The following is a 21473-nucleotide window of genomic DNA, read 5'->3' on the forward strand; positions in this document are numbered from 1 at the left end:
CCCACATGATAGCTCACAACAGTCTGTAACTCCAGTTCCATGGGATCTGATGGGCTCTCTCTTCTTGCTTTCACAGACATTATATTCACGTGATGCACACAGCCATACGTGCAGGCAAAACACTTATACACACAAATGATAAAGAATGGAAGGCAAGTCTCTTATCTCTAGACCAAACATCAGTACCACCTTGAGGGACAGCAGGGCACAAGGCACAGGTGATAGGGTTCAACTCTGTTTTAGCAACGACTTGCTGGGAACATGGGTCTCGTTGTTCAGTCAGTCTTTGTATCTCTGCTTTCCCATTCTGTAACACAGGAGTACTAGTTATATTAAAATAAAGCTTGTGGGCATTTAGCATGGGACCCGACTCAGAGGAAGTACTCAGTCAACAGTAGTTCTTAATATGAGAATGTGACAGTGACCCTCCCCATGGGTCTTTAGGGTTAACTGATCAGGGGAGCAACTCAACATCTCCCCACTGACAACAGGATGCTATTGGCTTAGTCGCTCCTAGTGGGGCCAGCTTCCGTGATGACAAGACAGAAAGTCATGCAAACTACCCCACTGGGTCGGAGACATGTGCCATTAGTGTTGTGAGGTATGTGTGAAAGCTCTAGCAATGTGACACCTCTCTACCATATGGTCACAATCCAAAGGGACATTTTTCTGATGTCTCTAAAATATCTGCAACTAGCTGATGCCACTCAGAGAGCTGTGAAGGGTCGAACTTAAGGGAAGTGGGACAATAGAAAAAGTCCGAAGGTGTAGGGATGGTCAGGGGTGAGGGATGAGTGGGGATGGAGGTAGGAGGGGGGGGGGCGAATTCCAGGTTCCAAAGGTGGGTCTTCCCATCCTTTAATGAATCTCTATTCAACGGGACTGTGGAACACCTTGAAAGCATGCTCTCCTAAAGAAGAGAGCCTTTGGCTGAAAAGGCCTAGAGAATAGAAAAGAACCAGAAGGGAAACGGTTGGGTGACAGTGGCTGGCTCTGGGCTCTCAGTCTCTTGGTAGGATGGTGATTCGGCAAGGCCCTATGTGTGGAGCCTCCGCAGAGGCTGAGTTAGAAGCTGCCTTCTGTCCCCTCCAATTGCCTGCTGCAAGTGAGGGTCTTCCTCCTGAGTGTTTCCCAGCGCCCGCCCTGGGCTGCACGCACTCATCCTGGGCCCGGCGTTCCTCTTCCCGTAGCTCCTTTCCCCACGTCAGCAGCCCGCATCCGCCTGCACCAGTCTCGCTGGAGCAGAAAGATCTCGGCTCAGTTTGCAGTTTGCCCCCCGGCTTGACTTCAGCAGAAGAGGTCCATGTGGTTTGGAAGACATCTTTCTGGAGCAGTGGCCCTCTGGCTAGGGGACCTCTCATCACCTGAGTCTTCTTCAGCCCACAGAGGCTGAGCTTCAGTGTTTGTTTCCTGGACACTCCAAGAACAGGGAGACACTTCTGCACCGAATGAAGGCTTAGGTTCCAAGTTACTGCCCGGAAGTTGTCTCAGAATAATAGTTCTGTGTCAGTGTCCCATTTTACAAGTGGGTGGACTGAGGTTCCAAGAGGGAAGAAACTTGTGGTGATGGTAGGGGGAAGGGTGGGGGGTGGGCAGTGTTCTGAGTAGAATGACTGGTGCAAACTTTACACAGAAGGAAACGAGCCACAGTGGAACATGTCCACTCCTGGGGATGGATATGAGGATGTGTCCAGATGAGAGAATTTTAAATTTGAAAAGAAACTGGAGGTCACTTAGCTAACGCGTTTGTTAGCTGCTGCCTAATGTGGGGGGGTGGGGAGGTACAGACTCCAGTGGTCCCTGCCCACTCTCTCAGCTGCCATTGTGTGCATGGCTTCTGCTTTAAGAAGTGTTGTGGACATTCTTCCCCCTTCCTAAACCTTGCAATTTGATAAAAAGCCAGGTCCTCTCTGTACGCTGTGTACTGAGATATTGGTGGGTACTGCTGTTTAGCGGAAGGGGAAACCAAGAATCAGAAGGGAATGAGCCTCTTTCCAGGACCAGTGATCTCGTTTTTTGCAGCATCTCATTTGAGATAAGGCTATTGTTTTGGAAAAGCTATTCCACAAACAGAGGAAAGCTTGGAGCCAGCTCTCCCTTTCCGGAGAATTCTCTGTGAATGGGCTTAGGTGAGAGGGAAGAAAGCCAATAGATGTGGAGTCAGGTGTTTGCATGGACTGTGCTAGCTTAATGGATGTAAGTGAGCATGGGAGAAGATGAGTGTTTAATGGATAAATAAGGCGAAGCGGGTAAGCAGTAGCTAAAAGCTACTGTGTGTTTGCTAGCTTTGTTGGTTAAGGCCTCCAGTGATCTCACAGATACACTGTCCCTAGCTTTAAATGGATGAACTGGGGGAGACTCAGAGAGGTGAAGAGACTCAGGCTGGGCACACACACTGAGAACGCTGGAGAAAGGGTTTTAAACTAGATGCTGCTGCTCCCAGGAGACCTGGCAGGCACACCAGAGAGTTTTGTGTATATCATTTTTATCACTCTCTTTCCTGACCATAGATCCCTAAAGATTCTACATCTTTAATGCTCAACGACCATTGAGTTTGGTTTTTCAAGTCTGAAGTTCTGGTTTTTCAAGTTTAGAACTTCTGAACCTCTGTAGATCTCCACTCAGCCCCCACTGTGGACCATCCCAGTGAAGACTGTGGGCGGTGAGGCTTGGGAGTTAGGCTATAGGGGCCTGGTCTGAGGTGAGGGAGGAGCATCACAATAGCCAGAAGACTGGGGATTGACCGTTCAACAAGGCAGAAAACAAGTAGAGAGAAAGTGAATGACAGCCTTGGGTCAAGCACATATTCCAACCTGTGTTAAATAAACCTAAACGTATCAGACTTTCTCTTCCTTTGAGACAGGATTTCTGGCAGCCCAGTCTGACCTCAGATTCACTATGCAGCTGAAGATAACCCTGAACTTCTGATCCTCATCCTCCATCCCCCAAATGCTAGGATGACAGTCGTGTGTCACCATGCTTGGTTTATGCAGGCTGGGAATTGATGCTAAGCTTTCAATCCTGTATGCTAGGTCACTCTACCAACTGAACTGTATCCCCAGCTAGTGCATATTGTAAAAATTTCCAAGAGGCTCAAGCAAGCAAAACAGAGAGTTAACAAGAAAAGCAAGCGCCATCCTGTTACACCCCCCACCCCGGCACCCCCTGCTTTTCATAGTCTCCTCAAAGTGTTAAGTCTGTGGAATTCTGTGGTTTGCTTGATTCATTTGTGGCTAGTTACAACCCCCAAGGATGTCAATGATATGCAATGTTGCTCTGTATTTTTCTAGAAAATTTCAGTTCATGTCATGTTGGATTCCCAAAAGAATCAGTACCCCTTGACCCTTCATGGCTCCTTGCTGTCATGAGCAGCTTACATCCCCTAGATGCCACTGGGTAGAATACAGCCCTAGCTGGGGATGGAGGCTGGAGAAAGAACAGCAAGGAGCGGTTAGCTATGAACAGATTCTCAGAGGACAAATCTTTCTTTCTTCTTTCTGTTTCTAGTCTTTCTGAAGATGATTTTTATTAAGCAATAACTTACTTCAATCAAGTTTGTGGTTCTTAAGGTTCTTAAGGTCAATTTTTTTTTTTTTTTTTTTTTTTTTTTTTTTTTTTTTTTTGTCTAGAGTGGATCCAGGTTACAAAGATCCAGATCGAGACCATGAACATTTCCAGCACTCCAGAAGCTTCCCAGTGGCCCGCACACTCAAGTACATCCTCAATTGCGACCAACCTTTGGGTCTTAGATAGCTCTGAGAAATCCCTTAGCTTCATATGTAACTTGTAGCATGGAGGCACATGTTGCTCTGGGGTTAACGTGTTGTACCCAAAGGCAGCCATTGTTCACGGCTCAGTTTCTACATGTATTCACAAGAATTGCATCCCTAACCCCTTTATCGGAGTCTTTAACAGTCTGGTGTGCATTGTAGATAGGATGTCTTCACGTCCACATGAACACGCGGGTGCACTAGCCTGATACGTCCCCTAGGATGCGACCTGCTCGACCTCATGTGTAGGACGGATACTGTGGAGCCGATAGAGAAACAATGAGAATAAAACCCAGCAAGGCTCTAAAAAGATTTCCTCCAAATGCGCCACTCAAGCCAAACTGCAAGGCGAGAATTCCTTTGTCCTAGCCTGCAAAGTGCTAAAGAACTTAGAGCTTTCGCCATGTTCCGTTCTATGGATAAAAATCTCTTCCAACCAGCATCCCAGGTCGCAGGACTCCCATCTTCTACTTTAACATTTGTCACTGTGACCCTCCAATGGACCAGACCCCGGATTTAAACCAGTTTCGGTGGTTCCACAGATCCTTCCCTCATGTGACTTTGATGATCCCAGTCTTGGTGACCCACGATCTAATCTATTACTCCAGGCACCAAGTTACTGATTCCTGAGCTGGTTTATGTCTCACTAATATTAAAGACAGGATCTTCTGGATCTTCAGAAACTTACAGCCACACCCTTGCCTGGGCTCATGAGATACATCACAGATACAGTTTCTCCAGACAGACAACACAGGCTCTCAACCTCTAAAAATGAATCCTCCCACCACTTTCCTGCCTTGACCTTCCTGGAGTACACTTGACTTTATCTACAAGGCACAGCTGATATTGGCCCACCTCTGATTCACTGCCACAGTTGGGAGCTATCCTCACTATCCTGTCTTGAATGGCTAGCTCTTAACTGGTCTCTGTTTTTATTCTTACTCTGAAATAATCCATTCCCCTCACTCGCCATGTAACAGAGCAGTCTTTGAGATATCGGTCAGATCATTCCAGGGGCTGTATGAAGAGGGAAGTTTCCAAAGGTTGTGCTATGACCCAAGTGATCACCAGGCCAGACCAGGTTGGAACAACTCTCTCTTGCTTGTGTGCCACTGTGTCCAGTCACAATGGCTTCCTGCCCGCTTATGAAAACACACTGGCCTCTTTAACCTTGCTCTTTCTTCTACCTGGAAGGCTCTTCCACTGACTTTTCTGGCTGTTCCCCTAGCCTTCAGGTTTTACATTAAGTGCCATCTTTTCTCAAGATAGTACTTCTAGTATAACCCCCTTTATTTTTTAATGACCACGTGCTCTGTAATATGTAATTGATAGCTAAGACAATTAAATTTTCTATTTAGTAGTTTGTTATCAAATTTCCAGTTCCAAACCCACATTATGACCTTAAGGGAGTCGGAGGTGGGGAGGATTGTCCATCTTGTCCACAGTTGAATCCTCATTACAGGTTTAGAATTTAGTAGGGGGAGGTCAATAAATATTTAGCCATTTAGTGAATAATCGATTCTTCACATTTCTGACTCTTTTGAAAAAAGTTTTTTAAATTTACATTTATTTAGTGTGTGCACAAGCATGGATGTATGTGCTACAGAGTACATGTATAGGTTAGAGGACAACTTGCTAGAGCTAGTCTCTCCTCTTCTACTATGTGGGTCCTGGGGGTTGAACTGAGGTCATCAGTCTTGGCTGCAAGTGCCTCTGTCCGTGGAGCCACCCCCTTGGCCCCTCTTAGTTCTGACAGATCCCGTAGGCGATGTCCCTGAAGTAACCCACACTTCTCTCTAGCTTTACCATGGCACCGTAGGTTAAAGCACCACCAGCCCCTGGCACCGATAGCCTCTTACAGCCACTGCCTGCTCCCCTTCTCAGTTCCCCTCAACCCATTCTTCTCTCAGTGGCACCTTGTTTGAATACAGACAGCTGCATTCAAATCACCTCAATGGCTTCCCTCTGCTCTAGGGGTTCAGAGAACACCACTCATAGCGATCTTTACACTTCTGGCTGGCTGAGTTCCCCCTCACCCTCAGCCTCCTCTTTTTGTTCCCTACCTCATTCTGCTTCAGATGTTACCATGTCTCACTTCTTCAAGCTGCCAGGACTTCTTACACACTGCTCCTTCTATGAAGAATCTACTTCACCTCACTCTTTGCTCATTCTTTGAATCTCAACTTGCACATCAATGAACTAAGAAAACCTTCCCAAATCCTCCGTGTCTCTTCTCATCCACCCATACAGAATTGGTCTGTATAGCGACATGACCTTACAGAATAGTAATATCCCTTCATCAGCTCAGAGGGAGTTCTGCTTACATACAGAATTTTTCTCTGTGGTTCTGTATCCTTCACTAGACAGGATTCTCCACAGGATGAAGTGAAGTCTTTTTCATTGTTCTATTTATAATACATGACAGAATACATAGCATATATCAATTGCTCAGTAAATACATGGCCAACAAGTAGATTTTAAAAAATGAACATTCCAAATGGCAAAATTATACCTAAAGCTTGCACTTGAGTAACAATGGTTCGTTGCTGATGAAGCGTGCTTCTGTGTGTCCAAAGCTTCCAATGGCTTACTCAGTGACATCCTTATAACGTAAGGGATCTGGAAGTTCTATAATAGCTAGAATCCACTGGGCTCTTTCAATGTGCCAGGTTGTACCAAGTCCCTGAAACCTAATTCCTTCAATCATCATTACATCATTAGAATGATTCTCTTACTGCCACCATTTTAAATAACTCTGTGTGTAGATGTGTTGTATATATGTGTCAGTGCACATATGTAATTAACTATGCAGAAGCAAGAGGTCGATGTAGGTGTCTTCCTCAAGTGCTCTCCACATTATTATTATCACTATTATTATCATCATCATTATTATTATTGAGACAGGTTCTCTGAGTGAACTGGAGCTCACTGATTTGGCTAGACCAAAGTTCTGAACTTGTGGGTCCTCACCCCGATGGGGTTGAATGACCCTTTCACAGGGGTCATCTAAGACTTTCAGAAAACAGTAGCAAAATTACAGTTATAAAGTAGCAACAAAAACTGGATTGAAGTTTGCAGCATCAGGGAAGCTGAGAACCCCCATGCTAAATTGCACTGACTGTGGCCAGCAAGCCCCATGGTTCCTCCTGCCCCTGCCTCCCCAGCGCTAGGATTGCAGCTACACGCCGCAGTGCCCAGCTTTTTAAAACAGGAATGTTGCGGATCTAAGTTCAGTTCCTCATGTAAGCAAGCACTTTACCAACTGAGCCATTGCCTCAGGCCCAGAATTGCTAAGGTTGTTAATCTTTTATCCCATTTTAGAAACAACACAACTTTCCACGTTTCAGATTCTGCGCTCCTGTGATATCTATATCTATAACTAGATATAATTTTAACATATATTAATATATATATATACTTTAAAAATTGAATTAAACATATGTAATTTTAAAAATTGAAAACAAAAATGCAAGCAAACAAATCAGTTCTTCCTGTCAGTTTGTAAGTGAATCTTGGACTCCTGACCTGCTTACTGTTGCCTCCTGAGTGCCGGCTGCTATGGGCTCGTGCCACCAAGCCAGGCTCATGATCAATGTCTGGATGAATTTCTACATACTACACTTGATCTTAGCCAAAAGGCCGAGAAGCGATGTCTGGATGAATTTCTATTCCTCAGAGAACCACTGGGAAGATCAGAAACTGACTCAGTCCTTCCATCATTGCAAAGTGGACACTCCAGATGGAACGCACTCACTTCGCAGGCTGTAGGAAGCCAGAAATGGGAGGTGCTCCTTCCTACTCACACAGCGTTCGCCAGTCTATTCTCACCCCTTCTTGCCCACACTTCAGGACTGAGGATAAACTGAGTAAACCGATAGTCAGGTCAAGGGCAAAGCAACCTGCACAGAACAGAAAGGGAGAGGACAGCCCCACCCAGAGAGGCTTCAATGACCTACCTACTGATTCTGTCTGTGGACTGTGTGCCCATCAAGAAACAAGATTAATTTGACAAATATGCTTAAAGAATTGAGCCTGACATTTGTATAGTGCTTGACAGTTTGCAAAAGAGCTTTCATGCCCTGACCTAATTTGACTCTCATAACAGGTTATGAAAAGCGGACATTATGAACATCCCATTAGAGATGGGTAAACAGCCGGGGCTCTGTCGGGGGAGGGGCCTGTCAGAGGCCACAGCCCTCAAGGAACTCAGCTCTGGCTCTATTCCAGAGGTTGTGGACCCCGAGGCTTCTGACACATGTCCTTCACAAAGAGTCTCTCTGAGGGCAGTGCTCGTTGGTCACTTCCGACATGGGTCCCCTCATGACAGTTGCTGAGCTGTCCAAGAAAACCAATTATACCTGACTTGGCACTAGAATCCTGTGGCTCAGATTAATCATTACCCACTCACCAGACCTAAATGCCTCCCAGCAACTCTGGACTATTTCAAAAATTCAAATCCCCTCCACAGAGTAAGAACTTTGCCCAAAGCAATGATTTGAAAAGAACGGGATATATAGAAAAATATCCACCGAATATTAGTAATGGATTCTTACCTGCTTCAAAAAAATGCTGTTTGAGCTTTGTTCTTTTCTTCATGATTGTGTATGCCTTATCCATCCTGAGTTATTTAAATGAGAAGCAATGAGAAAGATTTTTTCTTTTCTTTACTCCTTCTCCTTCTCCTCCTTCTCCTTCTCCTTCTCCTTCTCCTTCTCCTTCTCCTTCTCCTTCTCCTTCTCCTTCTCCTTCTCCTCCTCCTCCNTCCTCCTCCTCCTCCTCCTCCTTCTTCTTCTTCTTCTTCTTCTTCTTCTTCTTCTTCTTCTTCTTCTTCTTTCTTAGACAGGGTCTCACTTTGTACCTCTGGCTAGCCTAGAATTCACTATGTAGACCAGACTGGCCTCCACCACACAAAGATCCTCCTGCCTCTGCCTCCTGAGTGCTGGGATTAAAGGCTTGCCCTACCATACCCAGCAGAGAGATTTCTTAAGGAAAAACATTGAAACCAGAAGCACCAGACTATTGAGAGCAGACAATTCTGAGTTGAGGATATATATGACACTCACTTTCTTCTTATATTTTTCTTTGCTAGGCCACACGATGATCTTTTGAGCCCTGTCCATGTGTCATGGGGTAAGGAAGAAACTCAAGGGCTCTCTCTCTGAAAAGAAAGCTGCTCTCATGTGTCATGTTGGTTTAAGATAAAGCAGCTCTCACCTATGGCCAGTGACCTAGCCATGCTCCTGGTCCCTGAAGTCAGAGAGTGCATATAGGGCATCACTTCCCCAACTCTGTAGGTGACATCTCGTTATGAATCTGCTGTAGTTTAAATCTTCAGTGTCTCCCAAAAGCCCATAGGAAAAGACTGTCACCATGGCACTATCGGGAAATGGTGGAGAATGAAGATGGCTTTAGGTCTTTGGAGGTTTATCTTACCCCAGGGCCTTTCTTCCTCTTTGTTGCTTCCTAGTGGTGTGCTCTGTCACATACCTTCACCATCATGTGCTGTCTCTCACTGGGTGTTAAGTGACAGGGTCAATTGATTATGAGTGGGAATCTCCAAAGTCATGAGCAAAAACCCCTCAAAACTACAACCAGGCACCTCATCCTTCTGACTTTGAGACTTGCCATGCCATGTATAAGTTTATACTCAAGAACCATACAATCAGGTTACACACGCACTCACACATGCACATACAAACTCAAGCACATACTCACACTTACACTCACATGTACATACAAACTCAGGCACATACTCACACTTACACTCACATATACACATGCCCACACACTTACACACACTTATACATTCACATACAAACTCACACATACACTCACACATGCACATGCACACACACTCACACGCAGTCTTACACATACTCACACATATACTCATACACAGACACTCACACTCAGGCACATACACTCCCACACACACACACACACACACACACACACACACACACTCATACACACACTTGTTGGGAAGGAGATAGATTTTGCAGGAGGGGGGAGGGAATAAGATACTTAATAAAGAAGATGTCATCAAAGTACATTAAATGAATGTGTAATGAATGTTGGAAAAGAATGAATTTTCTTAAATAAAAACCCCCAGTGTTTCAGGTAAGTTTATGATGTTGTATTGGGCTACACTTAGCTATCTTCAGATGTTTGAAGCCTATGGGCCATGGGTTGGATAAGTCTGCACCATGGAAGCAGATGGAGCACTATTTGAGGGAAGGTATGGTAGACCTCAGAAAGGGCATTATTTGGGGGGGGGGGATGATGGGGCAGATACAAACAATGTTAAGGAAGCTCATTGTTTTCTATGACTAATTTAAGATAATAAATATTAGCATCCAATATAGACATAAACTCTACCTCTTTGTAAGCTGATTTCTCAAGTGTGTTGTTATAGTTAAGAAAGCTGATTAATAGCCCATCCAAGATGCTTGAGGTGGACATGATTTTAATAGCAACAAAGACAAAGACAAACCTATTCTCCCACATACCAGCCCAGAAAACTCTAGCTATAGCTTAAATCTACTACTTTTCTTCCATCCCTTGAAGTACCAGTCCAGAAAACTCTAGCTGTTGAGTGTGTGGCTTGGGCTAGTCTCTCGGTGAGCCATTTCACACCCTCAAAGTTAATGAATGACCAGAGAAAGCAAGTCATTTATCATGGGCTTTGGGTGACCCTTAGTCCAGTCAATGAAAAACAATACCATGCTCTGTGAGCTTTCAAACAGGAATTTGCTTCACTACTGCACTTCCACCTGTCCAGTCAGAGGACACAAATGATTCTTAATAGTTTTATCCCATGGTCTCTGCAGAGACTCAAGATTTATTTGACTAAATTCTAGTTATTAGAGTTTCTGTGTATGCTGTGTATTAAGTGAGCGGTAACAGAAACCATCTGTGTGGCAGTGATACGTTCCCCTGAGGTCAGAGTTGGGACTTGGTTCTATTCAATTTTCGATGTCACATGACCTCCAGTGCCTCTGTATCCACCACAGCTCCCACCAGCTCCCTGAGCCTTGCTAACATTTGCATTAGGAGAGGCTGTGATTCTGTTTGCCTTTATCCTCTTGTCCAAGACCTGAGCCATTCAAATATATGTTTGTATATGTGCATGTGTATGTGTTATGTATATGAATATGTATATGATGTCTATCTATTTTCTAGCTAGCTAATCTGTGTGCTTGTTATGAAAACCTTTTTATTATTGCTGTTAGAAGCTATCACAAATAGGCGGCTTTAATAATAAATTAACAGTCTCCATTAACAAATCTTTAAATGGATATGGGAAACAGAGTCCTAAAGTAGAATCAAACCTCAACAGACAGAGCATTAGAGTCTGGCACATGGAGCAGAATGAAGGACCGGGAAAGCAGGATAAAACAATAACAAAAATCCCCAGCCCTTTCCAAGAAAACAGGCCTCAGGATCAAGTGTCGAGCTAACGGTGTGGAACAAGGCATTGATAGGAGTTTCAGAAATAGGCCAGCTCTGGTCAGGACAAATTACCACAGTGAAGAAGCAAGAAGGACTTTACTTCTTAGAACTAACCCCAGGGTAGAGCCAGCCTGCATCTGAGCAGTTACCCCAAGTCACCCATCACTCCTTCATGCTGTGATCACAAAGGTATCTGATAGAAATGAGCTCTTATTTCAGCCTTCCAAACATATGTTTAATCAACTGTAGCTAAATTGCAAGCAAATAGATAGTAAGGCCTGGATTGCTTATAGGTGATATGTGAGCCACTGGGTCAGGGGATCACAGATGATGCTATTCCAAAAGACTAGGAAGGCCAAGATCTACAGCATGGTCAGGCTTGGCCCAGATTGCATGTTGGGTATTGTAGTACCTAAGTATTGTCTTCCAGAGAGGATTTAGGCAAACAGGAAAATGAAAGCTCAGAAATGAAGTCAGCGGTAGGGATCCATTGTAAAGTCAACCTGGCCATTTGCCTGGAGAAAAGAGCTATGTTGGTGCGTCCCTGGGAGCTTCAGAATGCTGGGAGAGGCTTTGATTCTATTCTAGGTGAGTGTAGGCAGTGTTACCAACTGGAAGTCGGCTGTGGTGATGCAGGCTTGGAATCATGGCTACCCAGCAGGAGGGCTCAGGAGAATTGAGAATTTGAGACCAGTTCGGGATATATGGGTCTGCATAGTAAGACCCTGTCTCAAAAACAGCAATGGAAACAAAAGGCAGAACTTTCAGGATGATAGATTCTGTTGTGGTATGAAGACCCTTCTAACCATCAACAGTGTCCAAAAGTGCCCATATGTATATGCACATATGCAACAGTAATAATTATAGGAGAGGCCATGAATCTAAAAGGGAGTTGGGATCATAGGAGGAGTTGAAGCACGGAAAACAAGGGGTGGGAGTGATATAAATACAGGAGCCATGTATCACATTCTCAAAATCATTGTTTTAAATGTCCATGAATGTACCAGGCTTCAATTACAGCATGAGAGATATTCCTAGGACACTCATTAGGAGCAGGCAATAGTGGAGATACACATGGGGGTGTAGTCATGTTCACAAAGGGGCTGGATGATTGGGTGTGACAGTGGCTGGAGGCAACTGCCTGGAGAAAGTATGGATTTACCTGTCCTGGAGAAGAATCTGCAGTTCCAAGAACTTTACTGAATCTGCACTACACTTTCCTTTATTGAACTTAAAGCATTTTTACCTCTAGTGATTCAGTGCGCCAGAAAACAATGAAACGACTTGTCTTGGTGCTGAGGTGCCTGTGACAACTGGGAACTGAAGATGTGCTGGACCCCAGATGTGAGGATTACATCTGTGTTGTGATTACACCTGTCTCCCCTGAGTTCCGCAGCTCAGTATTCTGGATTGCTGTGTGACTACTTTGTGGCTGAATTCTGTTGGTATTCTGACATGGGAGTGAGTTTTCTACTTTATGCACCTGGGTCTGAATTGTAAATCACTTCTGTGCCCAAATGCTGGCATATACGCCAACCATCCTCCCTATCTGCCATGTCAGAGCTTTGATGTGGTCCCATTGTGGTCCTAATTGATTTGGATCTATGTATAATAAATTCATTGTACATAAAAAAAAAAGAACTGTCTGTACTAAATATAGGAGCTGATTCTTCCTACGGCTGTGATGATAACTGATTTCTACATCTATATGTATGAAGACACTTGAATCTTTCCCGAGACAAGACCAAGCTAAATCCAGGGCCAATGCCTCAAATTTTCTAAATGGGCAGACTTAAACATTTTAGTATAAGATCATAAGCCCAAGATGTCCTCATGACAAACACATAAAAAAAAAAAAAAAGGTAAATGAACATCATGACTTTGTCAAGTCACTGATGCTGTCTTGGCTCAGCTGGACCTGTGCAGGTCACCTGTATAGATCGCTCCAGCTCTGGCATGTGTGCTAACTACCAAAGCATTCCGGTATGGGTCTCTGAGAATGAGGCAGCCTTTGTCAGAGAGTGGCCCCCAGCCCATGTGAAGGGAGGGGGAGAAGAACACGCCCTTCCTATTTCTGTCTATTGTTTGCTCACTCTGCGGCTGGATAAAAGGCCCTCGTCCCATGTGTGGAGTCAGGCTTTGGCTCTTCTAGGCTCTCCATGTACTGAGGCAACGGTACTTCCCTCTACGACCTTCCCTCAGCCTTACCCCAACTCCCTGACTCTACATCTAAGTGTCTCTGGCAGGCACTGTGGCTCCTGAAATAAGTGACTTTAGGCCCCTTGTCTTAGTCAGGGTTTCTATTCCTCCACAAACATCATGACCAAGAAGCAAGTTGGGGAGGAAAGTTGGGTCAGCTTACACTTTCACATGGCTGTTCATCACCAAAAGAAGTCAGGACTGGAACTCAAGCAGGTCAGGAAGCAGGAGCTGATGCAGAGGCCATGGAGGGATGTTACTTGCTGGCTTGCTCAGCCTGCTTTCTTATAGAACCCAAGACTACCAGCCCAAGGATGACACCTCCCACAAGGGGCTCTCCCACTCTTGATCCCTAATTGAGAAAATGCCTTACAGCTGGATCTCATGGAGGCATTTCCTCAAGGGAGGCTCCTTTCTCTGTGATAACTCCAGCCTGTGTCACACAAAACCAGGTAGCACACCCCTCTAGCTCATAGCACCTCTCTTTAAGAACTTTAAGAACAAATCTAGTCGATCCACTTAAGGAGGAACTTGTCTTTTACTTTCTGGGGTATGGGTTTCTGACATGTCCAGCACTTAGTGTCTGTCTTAACAGAGGACCATCTCTGTGTGGGAGGAATCCTCATGGGATTGCTTCATCCCACCCTCCCCCTCCCAGGGGTCACACAGATCTCCCTGGCATTCTTCTCTTGCAGGCTGTGGTGAAATGTCGACTCCATAGTCAGCTATCCTGATGCCTTTGGTTTCTCTCTGGCTGCTTTTATATTTTCCCATGTGTTTATTCCATTAGCCTACCTTCTTCTCCTGGGGTTTCTCGGCTCCCCCTCTTTCCTCTACCATGCTAGATGGTAGGGGGCAGGACTTATGGTCACTCTGTGTAACCCCTCTTCTTTCGCAGTCACCGGAATCATTTTGGTTCCTTGACTCTGAACTGTACACCACAGTGATTCTCTAAGGAGCTAGCAACTGGACAACTGTCTTCCAAAGGGTGATCTCAAAGCCTCACAGCAGGGGAATCATCTGGAACTTCTCTTTAAAAATATTCATTTATTTGGGTGTATGTCTGTGCACCATGTGCACGCAGTGACTGCCAAGTCCAGAGGAGGGCTTGGATCCTTTAGAACTGGAGTTACAGGCAGTCGGGGGCCACCCCACATGGGTGCTGGGAACTGAACCTGGGTCTTCTAGAAGAGCTGCCAGTGATTTAACTATTAAAACTATCTGGGCCTGGAACTCTCTAGAAATAACAGTTTTCTTCAGATTTCCTGAACCATAAACTCTAGGGCAAGGCTTGACAACACAGGCTGTGACAACCGCCTGAACTGAGCTACTGCATCGTTAAGAGGTGGTTTGGAGCTACTGAGAACTACCAGGTCCTGCACTAAGAGTTTTTGAGGAAAATGCATTTTCTGAGAATATTAATGGCTTCCAAACCACAACGCCAAACTCTGGTGACTGAGGTCAGCCCACACAGAAAACGCTTTCTCTCCACTAGTTTAGCCCAGTCAGCTCAGAGCTCATACCTAAGGCCATTCCTCTTTCCCAAGGTTAACGTGAGGTAACCTCTTTCCCATCAGGCATGAAAAAGGCATCCTCCCAGTTTCCTCTCCCTCAGCACTAGAGGAGCAGAGAGAATGAACTCTGTATGTGTTTGAGGCCCTTGTGTTGTCTAGGACACCCGCTGCCAGGCAGAAACTTATTTGACAACATTTTAAATCCTCTCATGGTAGTACCTTTGCAAGCTGGGAGCCTAATGGACTATCTTAATGTCTCTGGAGTGTCTATGCTAAACAGTGTTGAGCGTTCAAAAGCCTTCCCTTTTAAATCAGGAGCAAGAGTAGCGCACCTCAGCGCGCTTTAAAATTTGCCCTCCGAGGTTTTAGTTAGTTTAGTAATAGACCAGTGATCTCAGAAGTGCCATGTAGGAAAGAAGTGATCAGTATTATAGACAAAAAATAGTCTTAGAATTAAGTAAGTAGAAGTAATAAGAGAATTCAGCCAAGTTGCCAGGTATGTAGTATATTTTTAAAAATCACCTAAATTTTTATTAATCATCAGTAACAAAATACATTATTCAAAAAGATACTGTTTATAATAGTAACAAAAGTAAATATTCCCAGGTATGAGAGAAATGAAAGAACTTACTGGAGAAAAATTCAGATGGTATGGAAGATAGGATAGAAGTCTAAATAAATGGAGCGATCCCCTGGGTTGAGGAACCATTAGAAACAACATGGTTAGGGTTCCAGTTCCCCTCCCAATTCAGCTATAATTTATCTAATTTCTAATAAGAAATCTTGACAGGTGTGTGCGTGATGTATGCTTCTCTGTGTATAAGTGTACACAACTTAACTACTTGAGTTTTAAATTATTTTAAAAATTATGGTGTGTGCATCCATGCTAGGAAAATACAGATGCCCTCAAAGGCCTGAGGATTTGGTTCCTCTAAAGCTGGAGTCAGGCAACTGTGAGCCACCCAGTGTGGGTGCTGGGATCCGAACTCAGGTCCTCTGCAAGAAGAGCAAGTACTTCCAACTGCTCAGCCATCTCCCCAGGGGGCTGAGTGGTGAGGCTTGGTATAAAGAGATCAGGGGAAAAAAGCTTTAGGGAAGTATGAATCAAAGGCTTGAGCGGCTGGGCAAAGGCTTGCTGAGGGAAGCAGCCGCAGAGGAAATGGTCAGAGACGGGGCCACAGGAGTGGACTTTCTAGATTCAGAAATGGCAGAAGCGAGACCTGTGAAGGAAGCCATCAGAGATTGACTCAAAGTGAAGAGAAAAGGTAAAGCCGGAGAAAGCGTGGAGGAAGGGGTACTTTCCAAAGATCTCGCCAGAGCTGGTGTGTAGGTGTAGATAGATCCTGAGTCAAGGACATGAGGTGGTTAGGAAGTGACAGAGCACAGGGACAATAGGGTAAACCTATGCAAGCCTTTATTAGAAAAACAGAAGGGCCCCAAGGACACAGAGGGACTGGCACTCGGTGTCTAGCTATGAGCTTGGCCGGAGCTTACTTTCATCATAGCCCAGGCTGGCTACAAACTCAAGCTCTTACTTGATTGTATACTACCATGAGTGCTTTAAAATGTGTCATTAAGAGCACGGAAAAATAGCTACTACTCGAGAGGAAAAGATGAGACTGGAGGAGGAAGAGTGGCCTGGTTAGATCATGAAAAGGGTTTTGATCTAACCAGTGAGGATAAACGCAAGGACTCACTGCCAGACCAGAGCTTAGCTTTGTGCAAATATTCTCAGCATAAATTATTGTTTCCCAAGCTCTGCCTGCTAGGGCAGTGGCAAAGAGAATCTGCAAGGTGGTAGAATTGCTGTTGCGAAAGACTGTAAGAATGACCAAGATGGAGTTCCAAAGACGCCGTATGCAGAAGGAAGGGTGCTGCTTCCTGTGTAAGATGGTTAAGTTCTGGGGATCGAAAGGAAGAGTTCTCCGCATGACACTGTTGAACAACAGGGAACATACTAACAGATAAAACATGGCTAGACACAAGGAGGGACTCAACAAGGAGAAACCTGGTCTTTCTTTCCTGTATCTTGATTGCCCCAAGATGGGGGTGGATGCGAGGGAAGGAGGGAGAAGAGGAAGTGAGGGCTGAGAGTGAAAGGAGCATGGAGAAGTCCCACCATGGCTCCTCCAAGGAGACCTGCAGAGGCCGGAGATGAGCTCTGCCTTGGAGCAGCTCGGATCCAATTATGAAAACAGAGTCCCTCATCCTGAAAAACACAAACGTGATGAATTGCCTTGTAGGAAAAATAGTGCCGCTGGAGCGCGGGGAGAGCAGGTGTTGCTCAGCACAGCTTCCTGGGTGAAGATGGGTTGCGACGCCTCTGGACAAACGGTGCTGTGAGCGGAGGTTCCAGATTGTGAATAAGGCAGGAGGGGAGGAGCCAGGCTTGCAGAGTGCAGATGTGGAGACATTGCCACCACTGAAAGAGGAAGGATGGAAGATCAGGAGTTTGGGCTCTGGGGCCTGAAGGACGTGTGTCTGATGTCACCTGCACATTGGATGCACCAGAATCCAAGTCTCTTATCTTAACTCCTCCCCTTCAAGGCAGTTGAAGGGATGAACAAAATAAACCGAAACAAACAAACAAACAAACAAACAAACAAACAAAAAACGGTATCTAATATGTAAGAAATGCCCGGAGCCCAGGTATTAATTATAGCACTACTCTTAGCTCTAAAGGTACTAGCTAGAAATTGGATGACAGGAAATGAGAACCCTGAAAAATTAAAAATTGCAGGGATGAAAATGTTGAAATAAACAAGGGACAGTATTAGAGCCACTAAAAGATGAGATAGAGCAGGACTTTGAGCGGGTGGTCCATGGACCAGCATCACCAGCTTCTCCTGTGAGCAGTAGGGACAACAGACATCTGGCCCCACCCCAGGCTGCCTCAATCAGCATTTCTAGAGGTGGAAATCAGTAATCTAGTTGTAAGAATAACCCCCGACCATGTCACCTTAAAACTAGAAAGCACTGGAGGAGAGGATTTAGAAAGTTTCTTGGTAGAGAGATTAATCCCAAATAGATACTCTCCACTCATCTGTGACTGCAAAATCCATCCTCAATTTACGAAAGAAGCTTTGTGGCTCTCCATGCAACGGCACGAGACAGAATCACAGTTGACTCCAGACTCTGAGTCTAGCCACAGGGTATGTGCAATTGTGCAAGTCCCATCTATTTGGGGGCTAAGTCGCAAAACATTCTTTACATTTTTGGAGCTTTGAGAATTTGAAGTTGTAGACTTCTGTTGATGATCCATTCAACTTACCTATTAATCCCACATAAAGAATATGTTTGGCATGCCCAGGTTATAAGGAAAGTGAAGTCTGCATAGAGAGATCCCTTTGGTTACAGGCTAATGTGAGTCAGAGGTTGACACCAGAATCCATGACTTTAATTGCTAATGTTCTTTTGCACTCACTATAACATAGTTAGTCATCACATCAACTCTGGGAGCACAGGTTACCTGCAGTGTTTCCCTTCAGATAGCATCCGGTAGAGAGAACCTCTGGGCATAAGACTAAGGAAAATTCTGATGATTTCTCTACAATAGTCTCAGAAATAAAAACCTTGGTTAAAAGTGATGAGTATTTTTGAGATTTTTGTTACTATATCTTGATTATATATGGTGGATTTCATTATATTTCCATATAGGTGCATCATGTATTTTGATTATATTCCTTATTCATTTTTTGGTACCCTCCCACTGTTGCTGATCTCCTATCCAACTGGCCACATTTACTATCTTTCATATATATATATATATATATATATATATATATATATATATATATTTCTTAAAAAACAATGTGTATCTTATGTGTATGAGAGGAGGTTTACCTGCATGTATATCTGGGCACTACATGCATGAATGCCATGTAGGCTAAAAAAAAGGGATCAGATCCTCTGGAACTGGAATTACAGACAGTGGTGAGTTACCAAGCAGGTGCTGGGAACCAAACTCAGGCCCTCTGTAAGAGCAGCCAGTGTTCTTAACCACTGAGCAAACAATTCCGCACACCTATCCTTTGCCTACTTTTGCATCTTTCATTTATTCTTATTTTATCATTATTCAGTGAGCTTCGTTAGGATTGCTTACAGGAGCTTGGGTACTTTACCAGTGCCTACAGCACTTAAAAGACATGTCTCTCAAACATTTCCCTTTTGCAAATCCTCAGGGACAGCTTGGGCCGCATGATCCCCTGCCTCCTTCATTTGTCAGAGCTTTGCTAAGTTACATTTTGTGCAGAAAATCACAGCCGCGGCATGCCTAACAGTCATATCCTGAAAAGTCAGCAGTCTACAGTGGTCCCTCTACCTCCCCTCATTCTTACATCTCTGCCCCGTCTTCCTTGAGAGAGCCCTGAACTGAGTCTTTGGGGTAAGACTATGAGAATTTTCAAGGCAGGTGCTTTCTAGACAGTCTGTTCTGAGGTGAATTAATTTGTCCCCTTTGATCAGCATTGTCTTTCATCTTAGTTTACTTGACAAGCTGGTATCTTCACTTAAAAATGTTTGCTTATTTCTGGGGCTGGAGGGATGGCTCAGCTGTTAAGGGCACTTGTTGCTCTTCCAGGGGATCCTGGGTTAAGTTCCCAGCACCCACACAATGGCATACAACTGATGACAACCTCACTTTCAGAGGATTAGGTGCCCTCTACTGGCTTCAGAGGGTACTGCATGCACATGGTGCAGGCAAAGCACCCATACACGTAAAATAAAATCAATTGTTAAAAATATTTACTATTTTCATCCAAATAAAATTAATGTACCTAAAAATACTTCCAAATTTACATTTTATTGGAGTAATAATATGTAACATTAGATCTTGACATTTTTATAGTTTTATTTACTGGACTTTTAAAATTAATTACTTGTATAATTCTATATTGTATGCATGTATTTAGTTTATTCTGATTACTCTCTCCCCATTCCTGTTTCCCTTCTTAGTTAACATATGTTTTACAGTGTTTCTTCATCTGAAAACTGTTATATCCTTTGTTTACATTTGAAAAATCATGTTCTTAAATGTTTTTTGTTAAAGTCTATATATTCTTTACACATTAATTTTTCTGAGACGGTCTCATACCACAGGCTGGTCTTAAACTTGTGATATAACCAAGGATACTCTTGAACTCTTGATCTTCCTGTCTCTAAGTGTGCCTTACCATGTCTGGTTTATGTGGTACTGGGGATCAAACCCAGGGATTTGTGCATGGGAGGCAAGCCTTCTTTCAACTGAGCTGTATCCTCAGGCCACACATTACAAAAGTTCAATCGTATTTTTCCTTTTTTTTTTTTTTTTTAAAAAATACAACTTATTATTTGTAAGTAGCTAAAATATTTATGTAATAAAATATATCAATAGTTCCCTTCAAAATCCTATTACTTTTGTTCTGGGAGCTTCTTCATCTTTATACAGTGTCTGTTGCTCTTTCTCTCCATTAGGTAATAACTTTCCAAACAATCAAATTCTATTTTTAATTGGGATCAGCAACTTGAGTATATTTACAGCAAGAAGCTATGTCTTCAACGCTACAGAAACACCCTTCTTGAATGAATATTCTCGGTCCAGAGTCCAGGTTTTTTACCTACCGTAGGACAGTGCCTTATAAAAAAGGATGTGAAAACTGGCTGGTTGCATGGAACAGAAAGAGTATTGGAACATGGCTGACTCTCAGGATTATAGAAAGAAGCCACCTGGTCTGCTTGTCACCACTTTTTCTGTCATCTGCAAAAAGCACCAAAGGGCTTCCAGGGCAGTGGTTTGGGGCAGAGGCAGCCTCAATCCCAGATACTGATGGGAAGGAATTCTCAGTCGTGTAGACTCGGGGTTGGGGTTGGGGGTCTAATGCTTCGGCTCTGCACCACAGAACAGGGGGATTCCTTGCCCTGCCCTTGCTTTTCCAGAGCAGTGAGTTTCTGCCTGGAAGACACAGAAAAGATGAACTGAGCTAGGAGCTTATGTTACATAACATTAGGGAGGACCATGTGACGAGTCAAAATCTATCCAACCACCAGAGTGCTGTAAGAAGAGGAAAACCCGAACACGTTCCTAAGGGCAACTGCGATGGGGGGTGGGGCACTACAGTCTCCTTGCACCTAAGTGCTTTTTCTTTTTGTGGGAGAAACACAAAAAGCACCAGGGAACATGGGTCACGACGACCATTACCGGCAGGCAACATGGAAGTAAGAAGTCAAATGACTTCGTTTTCCTCTTTGGTGGCGATTTTGCTTAGTGTGTGAAAGATGTGTTGACAGAAGAGTAGCTAAAATTAGTCTCCTCTCTGCGGGCATCGGATTACCTTTGCTTCCGTCATCCCTGATAAGCACTGGAAGAAAACAGGTTTCTACCCAGGTTCCCTGGGGTGGGAGTGTGTGTGTGTGTGTGGGGGGGGCATCAATTGTAGATTTGAGACACATAAGGGAAAATTAATGCAGGTTATTTAACGTCAGAAATCTTCCCTCTTTCTGCTTTTTCAATGAAAGGAAAGTCATGAATGAAAGGCCCGAATGTGGAGCAGGGGAAGGGCAG

General features: G+C 44.2%; 1 protein-coding gene and 1 pseudogene across 2 annotated transcripts in view; both read right to left on the minus strand.

Moving 5' to 3' along the window:
* The window catches only part of Casr (calcium sensing receptor), a 71863-nt gene that overhangs the window by 44602 nt on the left and 5788 nt on the right, over positions 1-21473 (minus strand). The window lies entirely within an intron of this gene.
* Positions 7180-7421, minus strand: LOC115065163 (annotated as a pseudogene).

The sequence above is a fragment of the Mus pahari genome, chromosome 12, assembly GCF_900095145.1.
Source record: "Mus pahari chromosome 12, PAHARI_EIJ_v1.1, whole genome shotgun sequence".
NCBI lineage: Eukaryota > Metazoa > Chordata > Mammalia > Rodentia > Muridae > Mus > Mus pahari.